At 38.7% G+C, this 14,679-nt stretch overlaps 1 long non-coding RNA gene across 4 annotated transcripts; it reads right to left on the reverse strand.

Annotated features, from left to right (window-relative positions):
- Positions 1 to 11,060: 11,060 nt before the first annotated feature.
- On the reverse strand, positions 11,061 to 14,571 carry LOC142036039 (uncharacterized). 4 transcript variants are annotated; one of them, XR_012652048.1, is made up of 3 exons: positions 14,346 to 14,571; positions 14,098 to 14,227; positions 11,061 to 11,553 (listed from the first exon to the last, which is right to left on the reverse strand). It is a non-coding gene; the product is annotated as an uncharacterized LOC142036039 (long non-coding RNA). The 4 variants fall into 4 exon arrangements; XR_012652049.1 differs by having other exon boundaries at positions 14,093 to 14,227; XR_012652050.1 differs by having other exon boundaries at positions 14,098 to 14,214; positions 14,346 to 14,550.
- Positions 14,572 to 14,679: the final 108 nt, after the last annotated feature.

Below are 14,679 nucleotides of genomic sequence, written 5' to 3' on the forward strand. Positions count from 1 at the left end.
ATGCTGATGTGACTGTTTGTGCCCCAGGAATCCGTTCAGGCGCTCCTTGATAGCACACTACGGCACAGGGTCATCGGTAACACACCCGTCGTACGGAGAACAGGTAGTGCTGACGCTTGCTATTTTTTAAATTAAGTGCTGCGATTTTTGTCAAATTATTTTTCGTTTTACATTTTTGAACCGTTGTATGGTATTGAAGAATCAAAGAGAAGCAAAATTATGTTGACAAAACTACATATTATGACGATGAATGGACTTAAGATTTTTACCAACTAGAAAGCGTAATGGTCAGGACTCTCTTCCTCTTGGTATGCTTCTACTATCATATACAACCTAAACTACCTCAACTTTCCATTTCCATTAAGGATTCCTGATCTTTCAGATCAATAATTTAAAATTTCTCCTCTCTCGAACAACAAAATGCTGAAGGTATTCATATATATCTCACACTAGATTAAGCTGCAGCTGACAAAGAAATCTACCCCAACTATGTACTCTATTTTCTCTTTCAAGATGTCTCTCACAGCAGGAATGCTATGGCTTAAGCCTGAACAGAAACTCATGTTGGCTTACCTTAATATGCTGGTCTGCAAGATCCAGGAACTCAGGTACTGATTAATGAGGCACGGAGCCATTCCTGCTGTAGAAATGGTAACCTGTAGGAGGTAGGCAGGGCCCACCAGCATCTATAACTGTTTCAAACCATCTTGGCTTAATCCATTGCTGAACATAAATGAATGGCCAGATAAGTGTTTGTGTAGACATTGAACTACCGAAATTTGATTTCCTATGGACTTGTGTCTTGTGGTTGACCAGCTTTTAAACTGATTTTTATTAACAAAACTCCACAAGACATTCTTAGCCGAGTGAAGGAGATCCCATTCCTGCTTCCAATCTTCTTCTATTCCAGAAACAGATGGACAAATAAAGGCAGCAATATCATATCAAAACAATTTCTTAGTGAAATTGGGATAAAACCCCTCATCTTTTACTCTGATGTCATATCATTTTATTCCTCATATAAAGGAAGATTTCAACCTATTTTCTACTATGTCTACAGGTTTTAGTGAAACAGAACAGCCACTAAAACCAAAGAACTGAATAGTGGGATCATAAACCACTTTCAAGATGACATAAACTATAAAAATTTTAAGAGAATTTTTTCTTCAGTAATTCACCTTCCAAAGAACAGTCCTCACTTTTTGCTTAGTCCAATATCACTGACTTTGAAGTTTCTTTATACATACTGCTTGCCCTCTTAAGTTGTAACAACTATGGACAAACAGTGGACCTCTGCAGTGACAGAGGATCTGCAGTGGCAGTGAAGGCAGGAATGGTTGTCCTCAGGCCTGCAGGTGCAGGCAAGGACTCTTCCCACTCATGGTTAAGAACCAAGAACAAGCTCTGGCAGATTTAGCTGCCGTGTTTTATGATGTTATTTCTCCCAGCTGCCTGAGATCACGATCATTCTAGCAGAGCACAAAAATGAAAGTAGGCAGCTTTTTAATACGCCAGCCTGTGACCTGGAGTCTCCACCATAAGACTGTGGTAATACCTAGCAGCAGGGTAAAGCAGATAGTTGAGAGTGGTAATGCCTTAAAGTGAACATATAACTCTGCCAGAGACCACCTATCAGAGCTCTAAGCCTCAAAATAACCCATCACCATTATGCACTTACAGGTTAGAAAGCATGTCAGAGAAGACAAACCAGACTCTCCCAAACCTCCCTATCAGGCCTGTGTCTCACGCAGCCTACCAAACAATTCTTTCAGCCCGGTGTGCAGCGTGGGTGAAAGAAACGAGTTTGACCTGCCTCACTGCTCTCTCCTTGGCCCATGATCAGCACGTTGCCGTGTACACAGCAGATCGTGACCAGAGGCCATAATGCCATCTTTCAACAGCCCAACAACACATACTGGGTTGAGCACTGCTGACTGTAAAGCCGAGAATGGTGATGCACTGAGGATTCCTGGCTGGCAGCTGCTCTCCATGTGAGCATACAGCAGGATATCTCTCACATTTTTGATAAAGAGAATTTGCAGATAAAAGAGAACTGGCTATGGGGGTATGAAGGCATTGCAGTAGAAGGGAGGCCTGTAGACATGGTTAGATATGGCTACCATAAGTCCAGGTTGCCGTAGATTGGTTGTCTGTCCTCTTTTCCAACCAGAAATGTTCTCCAGGAAGATTCTGAGAACTGCCAGTACATCTGGGATTGTTGGTATCTAATAATCTCAGCAGGCTGGATGTTAATGCGTATGTGCAGCAGCCTCACCTTGGATGTCCCATGTCCAGCAATCCCAAGGAGATCCTCAGAGCAAACACACAAGGCCTGTATTGCACGTGCAAAGCAATTCCAACAAAACCAAGAGTACTCTACCACTCCTACGAAGTGTTGCATTAACTTACCACACAATTACTTTGAGCACTTCTAGTTAGTCTTAAAAGTATGAGGATTACTGTATTTGCATGATGCAGCTTGTGCACCTATTTCTGCATCAGAAATACAGTAGCCAATGCGTGGGATAAACAGTCACCAGAGTAGCATCACAGCCCACTGCTTGCTATACAGCGATCACAGTTTGGCTTTCACAACTAATACACCTCTTCCTCACTCTCTTGTAATGTCCAGCCTCCATTTTCCAGCAGCTGCAAACCAAAGTTGCCACCGCTAAATGGTAACTGTCAAGAACCACCCCAGTAACAAATGCAACTTCTGAAGCCAAGCTTCAGCAGGGAAGTACAGGCAATGGACTTGCTAAGGAGAGCTGTAGAACATATACTGAGGAACACAGGGTGAAAAATAAAATTCTATTCCATGTCAATAGAGGGCACATATGCTGAACAACCATAGGGAAGGTAAGGAGGACATGGAGGTATCACAGTAGCATTCACAGATAACAGCATAATTCTGTTGGCTTCAGCTGAATCATCTTATTGACACTATGTAAGAGAAAAATTGGACTCTGCTTTTCCTCTATGCCTTAATTACAATTAAACTTCTTGGTTATATTGATCATTTTCAGCTTCATGCCAATTAGGCCCAGGAATTCCATAAATGAGGAACAAATTCTGCTGAAATGCACAGGGTCTGCTAAGACAGGGTGGTAACAAGAAGGTAGACCAATGTAAGTAAGTTGCAGTCTGCAGTAATCCATCCTCAGCCAAGTTGTGTACACCAGTTCCGTAAGCTTCTCCTGTAATTACTTTCAGGGTGGCACTTCAGGTATGGTAAAAATTTGTTGTCAGATGACTGCTCGTAACTCCCACTAAAATCTGTGAGAGGTATGTGACCATGAACAGAAAACTACACAGTACCCTTTCCTAAGTACGCATGTAATTTCAGAATCCTGCTTTCTCAGAGCTGAGCCTACTTTTGCCAAGAATGAAGCCTTTATCGTGGTTGCTGTACTGAAAAGTGAGGCATATGTGAGAAAGGAAAATACTTTTAGAACATTTGAAAACTATTTCAGTTGTGGTTTTGAACTTACCCAGGACGTGACTAACCTTTCTCTCTGACAACTGTAGTTGGAATAGAGTCTTAATGAATGTTTAAAGCCTGATCAGTTTATGAAAGAAATTATATAACACGGTGTTGTAGCAGCAGTGGATTGAACTCAGTGACCTAAAAAATGCTTAAATTTATTTCTATCTTAGGAAGTTCATAGGTCTACCTGTCAGCAGCAGGAGATATTCCCAGAAAATCAATTATACATGTAAGCAAAAATACCATGGAGATGAAAGAACATATGAAAGAGCAAGCACAATTCTCCTTTCACTACACTGTGAATCAAGAGTAACTCCACTGAAGCCAATGAGTTACACTGGTGTGAGTGAGAAAAGAACCAGCTCCATTGTCTGAAAATTGCTCAGGCCACCCATGGAGTCCAATCACAGTAACTGTAGGCAGCTAATATTGCAGCATTTAATTCAGAAAGCCCAGGACTGAAAAGAGACTGAAAAGAAAGGATCTGAATTTGGTTTTAGCCAAAAAAGCTGAAAAATAGCAGGAAAATAGTGAATGGAAAAGGAAAAAAAAGATTCCATTTCTAAAAAATCCTCCCTCTCCCCAAAAAATTTGCATAGAAAAAACAAAGTGAATCTGTGTGCTTTGTTTTCTTCTAAACACCCTGCATGAACCCAGTTAACAGTTGCTGAGCTGTATGCTTTCCTGAAGGAAATGTGTTATCTTCATTTTCCAAACAGCAGACACGTTTTGTGTGTTGATGCATACTGTGTTGTATCTACTCAGACTGAGTGCTACAGAATGTGAGTCTTACCTTTCCAGCATAGGTCACCGTAACATATCCTGTCACATTTTTAGGTAGCAGTGTACTAAACAATACCTTCACTTTCCCCTCCTTTAGTTTACTTCCTCTAAACACACCCCTCCTTTTTCACCTTAGATCGGTTAGTGTAGCTTTCCTAGCTCCCGTCACCTCCCCATTTGAAATAGCATTTCTGCCGGTAGTATTTACTCTCGGAACAAAGGCATGTTTCTGGAAAGCTGTCTGGTCACTAACCTCTTCCTGCATCAGCCTCCCTTCATCAGTTTTCTTCCAGTTTTCCTGTCTTCTCAATTCATCTCTCGTCACACGCTGTTTCATCTAGTTACACCTCACCTGCAGCATTACCCTTTCTATTGGTATTATTGTCCTGATTATAACCATCCAGAAGCTATTGAGGACCTGTAAACCAGCAGATTTTGAGTTTGTTATGCTGCATTACAAACCGCTACACCGATGTACCATGTCAGCATTATGACAAAACATCAAAGTGCATTAAGACAAATGTGCTGAATATGATCCACAGACCTCACAGAACGCCATCTCATTTTTTCTTTTCCAGGTCATTTTGTCTTCTCTTTTTCCCCTCTCCCACTTTATCCTCTATTTTCTTATCACCTTTTCCTTTTCTGTCACTTTATTTTCTTCCTCCCCACAGTCATCCTCCCCTGGCTTCCTTCACTGTCCACCTCACATTCCTCCATGCATTTTCTTTCCTCCCATGTGCCTGCACAAAGGACTATAACAGAGGCAGTACTGCAGCTTCGTTAAGTGTGTCCTTGGCTCTTCAGTAAACAAAGCTGCACCTGGGTGCGTCTTTGGGATCAGCAAACTGAGGGTCTAGAAAGCATTCCATTCCCAAAGGCTTAAACCAGAGAGCTCTTGAGATTAACGTAACTTCTCGGTTCCCTAATCTCCAAGATGGAGCACACCAGAAACAGCAGGAGGAAGCTTGAAATAATATTAGATTCTTTTCTTCACATGCACATACTTCTTTTTGCCTTCTGAGAGTCGAGGCTCTTAGCAACAAGAGCACTGTAGAACAGGGTAGTGACTAGAATTTGATGATGTCAGAACAGCAGAAAATGAAAGAAGATGTACTTTGTAATGGCATACAATTGAAAAGCATGAAAATGGTGCCAAGCAGTGCTAAAAACAAATTATATCCCAACAATTCAACATGCAAAGGGTCAAAAAGCAATGCTTTTTTTTTAACATTCAGACTGTTAATTAAAATCAGCGTAATTCAAGTAGAGAACAAAATAGTGCTTGTTGATACTAGGTATTTTGTTTTACATGATGGCATCAGATTTTCAGGAGCAGCACATCAGGTAAAAGACAGACTGCATGCTTGGGATAGTATCACTCATCTGTACACTAAAGATAGCTTCTAAGCCTCACTTAGATCAGCCTAAACTTTGGCACATGCCATAGCAGCTGCACAGCATTTAACTCTTTCAGCATGCACTACAGTGTGGAAAGAATGGTTTATTAAGATCTTTTAATGGCAGTTTTATTAGCTTGAAAAGGTTAAGAAGTTTCTTCAGACGATATAGTTTGTCTGTCAATTTTTAAGACTTTGCAAAAATTTGTCTATCATTTTTAGTGATTTTCCCATCCTCTGTTGATCTGTGAAAGCCTTGAGTAAACAAGAAAGGAAAATTACTTAGCAGCACAAGGAAACAATGAAACCTGGTGCACACTGACATTATATATGTCTAACTGCTGTCGAAATCCATGAAAAAAAACCCTGAATACAAAAACAAGGAATTATTTTTCACATAGTTCTCAAATACAGTACTCAATAATACTTGTAGTAATTACATTTTTCAGAGAACTACATGATTTTAAAATTGGTATATCTTAAATATTAAAAGTTTTTAATTTCATATTTTGGGGTAGATATTAAAGTGGTGTAATATATTGTTTCAAAAGGAAACATACTTTATGTCCTAATTTTGTCAGTTTAGGAGCCCCAGAATGTACTATTCATTTTTCTTTTATTGCTAATAATGTCTTCTAGCAAATACCCTGCTTTTAGCAGTGCTACTTGTTAATATTGTAATTATTTGCAAATTTTGTATTGGCACTATTATAGATTCTTACCTAGAGTTTAATTCTTAGTCTCCATTGATATCAGCTTGTCTAGTGATTTCTCCCCTCTCTAAAGCCTTGATCTGCATGTTATTTCATAGAAACAGATTTCTGTCCCTGTCTGCAATTCTAGCCATATGAAGGAGATCATGCTCTGTACTGTAACTTCCAAACCTAAGATTTAAGACAGCAGTCCTGGTAAGAAAGATACAAAAAGAGAAGAAACAGTACATTTAAATACATCAGTGCTAAAACACAGAACTGAATCTTGCCTTTCAGATCAAGTGGGGGATATTTTTAGGTTTCCACTTCCAATGACACCATATACATTTTTGCTGAGAAGCAACACTCACTCAGATTGACTTACTCAAGTATCTACAAATATTAGAAAAATACTGAATATAAAGCCCAAGGATAATTAAAAATAAGGAAAATAAAAAAATAATCCTAATTGTATATGTGATAGATATGAAAAAAATGCTAAGGTGGAAGAGTTTCACCATAAAAATGTATCATGCAAACACTATAAATGTGTTTGAAAAGTCTCTTTGTGAATTGCACCAAATATACTGTCTAACTGAACAAAATGCAGAAAAATTGCATTGTAATATACACTAATTACAAGATCTGGGATGTGTTGGGGTTTTTTTTCCCCAGTATTGCGCATTTATTTTATTGTAAACATACACATTTTGCTGTAATAATTCTACTGGGACTGCTTAAAGAGCCAACATTTCAGCACCTGTTCATTTGATTTGCTGAATAATGGATATTACACATCTGGAGTTCCTCTGACAATGTCCTCTTTTTCTACGTGGAAATTACGCCCCAGTTGAAAAAGGAATCTCACCACTGAAAGTGGGAATTTTCAGATTCAAAGTATCTTGGGCTAACAGTACTTGCACATATGCAAACCAAGATGTCCTAGTCCAATGCCATGTCCTGCAGTGCACAAGTCAGATGTGTTCTGGACACGCTGTACTCCACACATATGCACTGAGTGTTAAACTGGACATCTCTCACTCACTGGATGTGCCAGACATACCATGCAGCAAGTCCATGATGTTCAGAATTCAGTAAATTTGATGCTCATGTGTACAGGCTATCTGGGCACTGAACAAACTCTTATATGTCAAGTTATCATAGGGAAAAATACATGAAGCCAGGTGCTGGAGCAGGTAATGCTTTGCACCTTGTGTAATTAATCTTTCTTCAAAAAAATACATATTTCAATAAATCTCCTTAAAACAGGAACAGTCTTTTCATCTGACTTTTGCACAGTGCCTGTCCCAAAGAATTCCTGCATGTTGTAACAATAAAAAAAATAACCTGGACAAGAACACAGTACTTCATCCCCCCTATCACTGCTGTGGAAGTTACAGGGATCAAGGCTTCTCATGATCTGATTCTTAACTACAAAAATATACACCAAAGGGAGAAGGTAACAACAAATCCAGGGCAGTAACTCTTCAGTTTCACTTCGAACAAACTATTTTTTTTTCTTTGTGTGTACAGTACTTTTTAAAGGTGATTGCAGTTTACCATTTCTCAATTAGATTTCTAAAAAAATAATAATAATCAAGGCATATACAAGCTCTTCACTTGACTATTATCTACTTAAGAATTGATTGTATTTACAATTGTACCAGTCCTCAAACACAAAGGTACAAGTAAAAAGACAACATAGTTTGTCTTCAAAGTATTCTAAAAAGAATATGAAATCACTTGTAGGATCCCTATTTGGAAATTATTTCTATTATTTATTTGTCTTTGGTCAATGTTAGTAAATCAGAAGCTGCGAGGAAAACTCATAAATGTTTCTGCATGCATAACATTTTTTTTCTTTTCAGTAATATATTAATCATCAGTCAGCAAAATAATTAATACCGTAAGTTAACTCTAAGCAATTGTCTCATTATCACTGTTTAATTCACAACAGCAGGAATCGACCAACTCGCTTTACACCTTAACAATGCATTAAATTCACAATAACTAATGCAAATGGTGTATAATTTCCTAACATACATGTAATCTGTAATATAGGTAAGGACATTCTCTTCTTGCACTGTCAAGCATAGAGACAACAGTGTTACACATCACCTGTGGTTGTTGAAAAAAATGTAGTGAGGGGTAACTGTTTTTAAATTTTATGTTATCACATAATTAGACTGTTAAAATGTAGTGCAGAAGGTGACTTATATTGGCTATAGCTGGACTTTTAACTGGCAACTTTTTGTTAACATGGTTTCCTGTGCTTGACATCTTACATATTTTTAACTAAACAGAAGCAATGGAAGGAATTTTAGATGTCAAAATGTTAATATTTTGTCTTGCAAGAATTATACAAAAAAGTACAGAAATTAAAATGCTGAGATAACTTGGCCAGCTCTTGCAAACTCTACAGAGAATTCAATTTATCTCCATTGAAGGCTAGTGGAGTCATTACATTCAATTGACTTTAACAGGATTTGGACAAATCCCCAAACCTACAGCCATACCTGGCAGCATTCCCAAAACAACAGTCAATAAATGACATATTTTTAAATACAACTGCATAAAGAAAAGACACAAGGAAAACAGGAGGAAAAGAAAATAAAAGACAGTGTAGAGCAAAACCAGAACACATAATCTCTTCTCTTTTAATATGACCAGTTCTTCCCAACTCCAACATGTCATTAATACAATCATAGACCTTTAGAAACCTAAACGGCTCAGAAGAGAAAGTCCTCACTTTCAACATGGGAACCTGTCTTTACAGTGGAGGGTACCAGGTCTGACACATTTTGTATGTTCATAAGGAGAGGATGGAGAGAGCGTAGAACGGTGAGAGGCCTTTTTCTCAAGCCTAAAAATGCTGAGGGCTGAGTATTGAAATCTAGATGACCTGTGATGGCAGCAGCAACCCCCCTCCCTGCAACCACTTGTTTTCAGTCTGAGAGAGGAAGAGGTATGCACTGATACAAGCTGATAGATGAGACCAGGCTATCTTGCTGCACAAGTGGTGGCCAGTTTTCTGGCAGCAGGAATCCAGGATTGCCTAAACAAATATGCGTTTCTCCTCATCCTCCTTACAGACCCATGGAAAGCTCAGGAAAACCCCAGTCCAAAAGCAGCAGTAAATATGTAGAGAATCCTACATCCCAATCCCCAAGCACCCTGCAAATTTTATTTAACATTATAAAGAGATTTAAAGATATATTTCCAGGAAGGTAGTATCAGACTGCAAATCTGTTTTTAGGAGTATTTTTAAAAAAGGCCTTATTTTTACAGGCTGAGTGGCCAGAGGCACCCAGTGACCTCCAGGACACTCGGTACTTGTAAGATGAGAAACAGTAGTCTCTTTCTCCTGGCTTTTTGAATGGATACAAGAACATAAGTTTACATTAAGTTACAGGGACTGCTCCCTGAACATGCTACCCAGTCATTACAGCAAGATGCAATATGTAATTTCAGTACCGTCTACTACAAACGTCCTTGCATCATAAAATCACACTCAGAACACACCCAAATGGTTACCAAACCTTGTGTCATCAAAGCTACATGCATCGGCTCTCTAGCCATGCTGTCAGATGTAGTAGGTTAAAGAAACATCTGCTAGCAGTGTGGCTCGTGCCTGTTCGAGAAAAACATTTTCCCTACAAATTGCTACTTTAATTCTAAATTCGTACATGGTATTTAGACCCAGACAAGTATCTAAAAACAACACCCTCCTTCCCCCCACTTCCAAAGACTATATACAGAAAACTTAGCATTGCCAGAAAGAGGGAAATCTTTAAATAGTGGGAGGGAAGGATACCTTATTTATTGAGTCAGTGTAAACTCACAACCACTTTGCTGTCTGTCACTGACAGCAGAGCTAGACACCACAGCACACCACTGGAAATTAAAGTGTAAAAAATGGCAAATGTGAATGGGAGAAATAATTCAATTTTAATAGAGAATAAATCTCATTATTTGGGGAATTTAGTTCCACCTTTTTGGCTATTTAGGACAAGCCGTGTTTAAATGTTTGCAAATGCTGTATCTTTGTATCTAAACAAATGAGAGTCATCTTAAATATATAGGAGAAGCATCGTTACACCAGGAAGCACAGCACTAACTGTAATGTTATCATAAATATTACAGATGTTATTGATTACAAATACAAATCAGGACTTCTAAGATTACATTCCTATAATTGTAATGACTCACAAGAAAGTAAAAGTGCACTTAGCCCAAAGTAATTGAAAGTAAATGCTGCTAAAAGGGACAAATTCTGCACAGACTGGCTCCAATATCATCCTAATTCTGCCATCAAGCGAGATCAGCCAGTAGGTTACATATTTATCAGCTGTCTGCTTCATCTTGTCCCCAGTTGATCCCCAATGGTCTAGTCCACTGATTTAATTAAAAATCCCATTCCTTCCCAGCAGCAGAACTTTCTACACGACCTACAACATTGTTACTGTTCTAGAGTCTTCCAGATGCAGGTTGCATTTCTAATACTAAAAGAACAATCATTAGAAATCCAGTCAGAAGTCTTCAGGTTTTCTCTAATCAAAGAGCATAATATCACTGCTCTTTATGTTTCTAAAAACACCATAAGCACATAAAAAGAAATAATTGTATTCTGCAGAAAATCAAGTTTACTTATATAACATACCTTGTTTTTCAAATAACTTCTATGAAATTAACACGCAGAAACTAAGAATAATATTTAGATTCATTTAATACATGACTGAGGTTTAACATGACAAATGGTTCCACATTACAATTTTTCCAGCAGCAAAGCTGAAGAGGTTCCTGCCCTTTTCCTCACCCAACTCCTTCTACCATTTTGCTAGTTTACCTCTCAATTGTGCTGATGCAACTGTTTGTGGAGCTGCACTCTAAACCAAAACAAAACAAAATGACCTCATTTAAGAAAACAACAGTAATACCACTTTTGTTCACAGATCTACTTTTAGAATTCATAGTTAGAAGAAAAAAAAGCAATTATTCAAAATGCCAGCTAAGAAATCAGGAATATAAGGTGTATTTCAGTTGCTTCGAAAGAATCTCTTGCTTAACAGTTGAAGTTAGATCACTTACAAGTGGAATCTCAGAAAGTGAATGACCGTCGGATAGCCAAAGCTGCCTACATTTCATTTCAGGGAAAAAAATACTTTTGTTTATATTCCAGTTGCAGCCTTTCCTGTTGGAGACAAAAGAAACAGAAACACAAAGAGACCGAGCTTTCCTCAGTTCAATTTAGTACTCACCAGTGTAACTTTCAAAGGAGACATGCACCAGACGTACTAATAAGGTTCCGCAAAGAATATTCATCATGTAAAAAGGATAGCAGCAGGTTTTTCTTCGGAACATTGTCTCACAAGCAATAAATGGAAAAAACATTATACCATTTTATAAAAACCTATTTTTTTCCATTTTTTTTTCTTTTGGACAACAGTGATCAATTATTCAGAATGAGCGTGGTTTATTTCTCCTTCAGCAAAGAAGTTCAAAGCTAACTTCCTGCATCAGTAGCAGCGGTAACCGAGAGAGCCCTTGCAATTGCTGCATTTGCATCATTCTCTGTCAAATGACTTTTCAAGGCAAGTGCACTGCTTCCTCCCACACAAAGAGCTTACACATTCACTTGCAGTACTGTTAATTTTACAGACTGGAGAACAGTATCCAGCACTAGCCATTGCCTTCCTCGCAGAAGTCCTATATGTCACCACGCCTCACATTATTTAGCTAATGTGACCATGATGTGCTAAACTTTGGGAGAGTTACTGTTTTTTCATATTAACATTCACATGCATGTCTGAGACAAAGTATTCTCAAGGCACTTGACAGATAAGAATCGATCACCAAGCATGCAGTGCAGTTGAATGAGTAGAGAGCAACCTGCTTGTTCTATGACTCTTATAGTTCTTGGACTGAAGTCTCCCTGGTCCAGAACGTTGTCTGTATCAAGTGGGCAGGTAGTTGCCATAATGAAAAAACACAAATACACCTATGTCCTACTGAGAAAAGACATAATTAGCAACGTTATACTGCAAATGGGATCTTCATGGGCTCTACTCAATTTTCACAATGGAAAAAAAAAAATCTGCAAAACTTTATGGCAACTAGGTTGCAGACTGTTGCTTCAATCTTTACATACTTATTTTAACCAGTCTCACCAAACTCTGACTCTTCCCTCAAGCCTTGCAATCTGCTGTGGATACTACTTGAAAGCTATGTTCCTTATTCAAGCAGAATTCCCAATAAGTAAGAAGACTTCCAGCACGTGTTCTAGGAGTTTCTGAGGCAAACTCACTGGTTAGCTTTTTAGACTCCTTGAAAGTCAGGATCTTTGCTTTGCATCCAAGGAACTGTCAGATCCTCAGTTTTCTAGTCCAAAGAACAGGTTATTTCCTTGTGTGCATCACTCTTATTTTTCCTCTTATTCTTAAATGACCTGCCTAGCAAAAAAAACACCCTTCCAACTTTACTGGTTTTAGGTCAGCTTCTCATTGATTTCACCAAATAGCCTTACAGAAGAATTCTATGCAAGAAGGGCAAGTACGTACATACAGAAAAAATAACATGAAAAGGAGAAAGTAAGTTGAAGTTTTTTACATCACTCTCTGCTACTGAGATTCCAGGGCTGTTTCTCTGAAGGAAATGCCTAATAAAAAACAGTTCTTTAACACTTCTTACGGTAGGAAAAATAAGAGCAAAGGAAAGCTTTAAAAAAGCCTTGGGAAAAAAATCCTTAAATAAAACAATTGCTAGCTACACCCCCTGTGGCAACCTGGGATACATTCTACATCAATGACATTATTTTCACTGAAGAAGGTACAAGAGAAGAAAGATCACCACAGACAAAACTAGTATTTAAATTGCTTATAGAACTTACTGTCCTGTTTTAACATAGTAGTTTATTTTCTGAAAAAGGACTGTGGTGCTTTCTTCCTCTTTCTTCTGTAATTTAGAGACATACATCTCTATTGTCCTTAATTACTAGTTTTATGTAGCTAATTAAGTGGAAAGCAAAATGAGTTTTTGACATTCATGCATCATCAACAGAACTATTAGTTAAAACCTTGTTGTTTCCAAGTGTCAACAATGATTAAGCAGTGAGATATTTTTTTGTGAGGTTACTCATTTGGGTGGAAGACCTTACCATGGTAACACTGTTTTTAATAGTCTCGGCTTAAAACAACTCAAAATTATATGTTGCATTGATGTAAAGAAAACCAAAACAATAATCTGTAAAACTGTGAGACATGAATCAGAAAGATTAACTTTACTTCAGATCCTAAGATGGCAAAGGCTAGCTAGAAAGTATCTCTTTTACTTGTAAATTATGCAATAACTACTGGAATTCACGCCCAGCACAAGTTTTTGTTAAAAATGAGAGAGAAACATTCAGCTTCCAAGGCTGGTATGGATACAAAAAGCCCAACTTGTTCAGAATGAACAAGAGGAAAAAAAGGCAGCCAGAGAAACCATGGCAGACAGATGCAGAATTGCAATGTTTGATCTATTGTGTTTGTGCACTTGAGGTACAAGTGCACAGCTGTCATGTTTCATATGTTTGACAAGTCACCCCATAAAGCACTGGTGTCAAACCACTCAAAAAAGTTCTAGAGTTCATTGATCCTGATTCGTAGGCCAAGAGGAGGGCCTTGCTCCCTGGCAGATCATTTAAGGACAACGATGAACAAACGCTACTCTTTTCCAATCATAAAAAGTAATACCTTACTCTTTCTAGCAAACGCGTATCTCATCTGAGGTTAGTCTGATGGCTGAATCATCACCCATGAAGACTGGATGCTGACAGAGATGAAAAGAGTGCTGATGTGTTGCTCCACACTTCTTACTGAAATAAAAAGCTAAAGTATTAGAACAAATGAGAACAAGAGTCGTGAGAGGCAGCGAAATATTAATATTCTTCATTTTATGCATTATTGTAGGCTACGTAAAATTATAGTTGCATGTAAGCGTACATACCTGGGTCAAGATTATGCCTGCGCATGCTTGCAAATTCCTGCAGGAAACTGCACGTGTCGGGGGAGCCACACGATTACTTCTTTAGTACGCATTTCTCCGTTTACAGATTAACTGAAGCCGTCGGCGCTCTCTCGGCTGACTGCAACCCATGCAGAAAAGTCAGACTAGGGGCACGGGGGACCGGCTTGGCATGCCACACCGTGACAGCCTCGGAACTGATTTGCCCTCGTGGTCAAGCTCCGACACGGGAATATGCCGGAGCCCCAGGACTCGGCCGAGTGGTAGCTGAAGCGGCGACGGCCGGTTTCTGCTGTTCTCGGGCATCAACCGCAGC

The sequence above is a fragment of the Buteo buteo genome, chromosome 10 (assembly GCF_964188355.1).
Source record: "Buteo buteo chromosome 10, bButBut1.hap1.1, whole genome shotgun sequence".
In the NCBI taxonomy this organism is placed as follows: domain Eukaryota; kingdom Metazoa; phylum Chordata; class Aves; order Accipitriformes; family Accipitridae; genus Buteo; species Buteo buteo.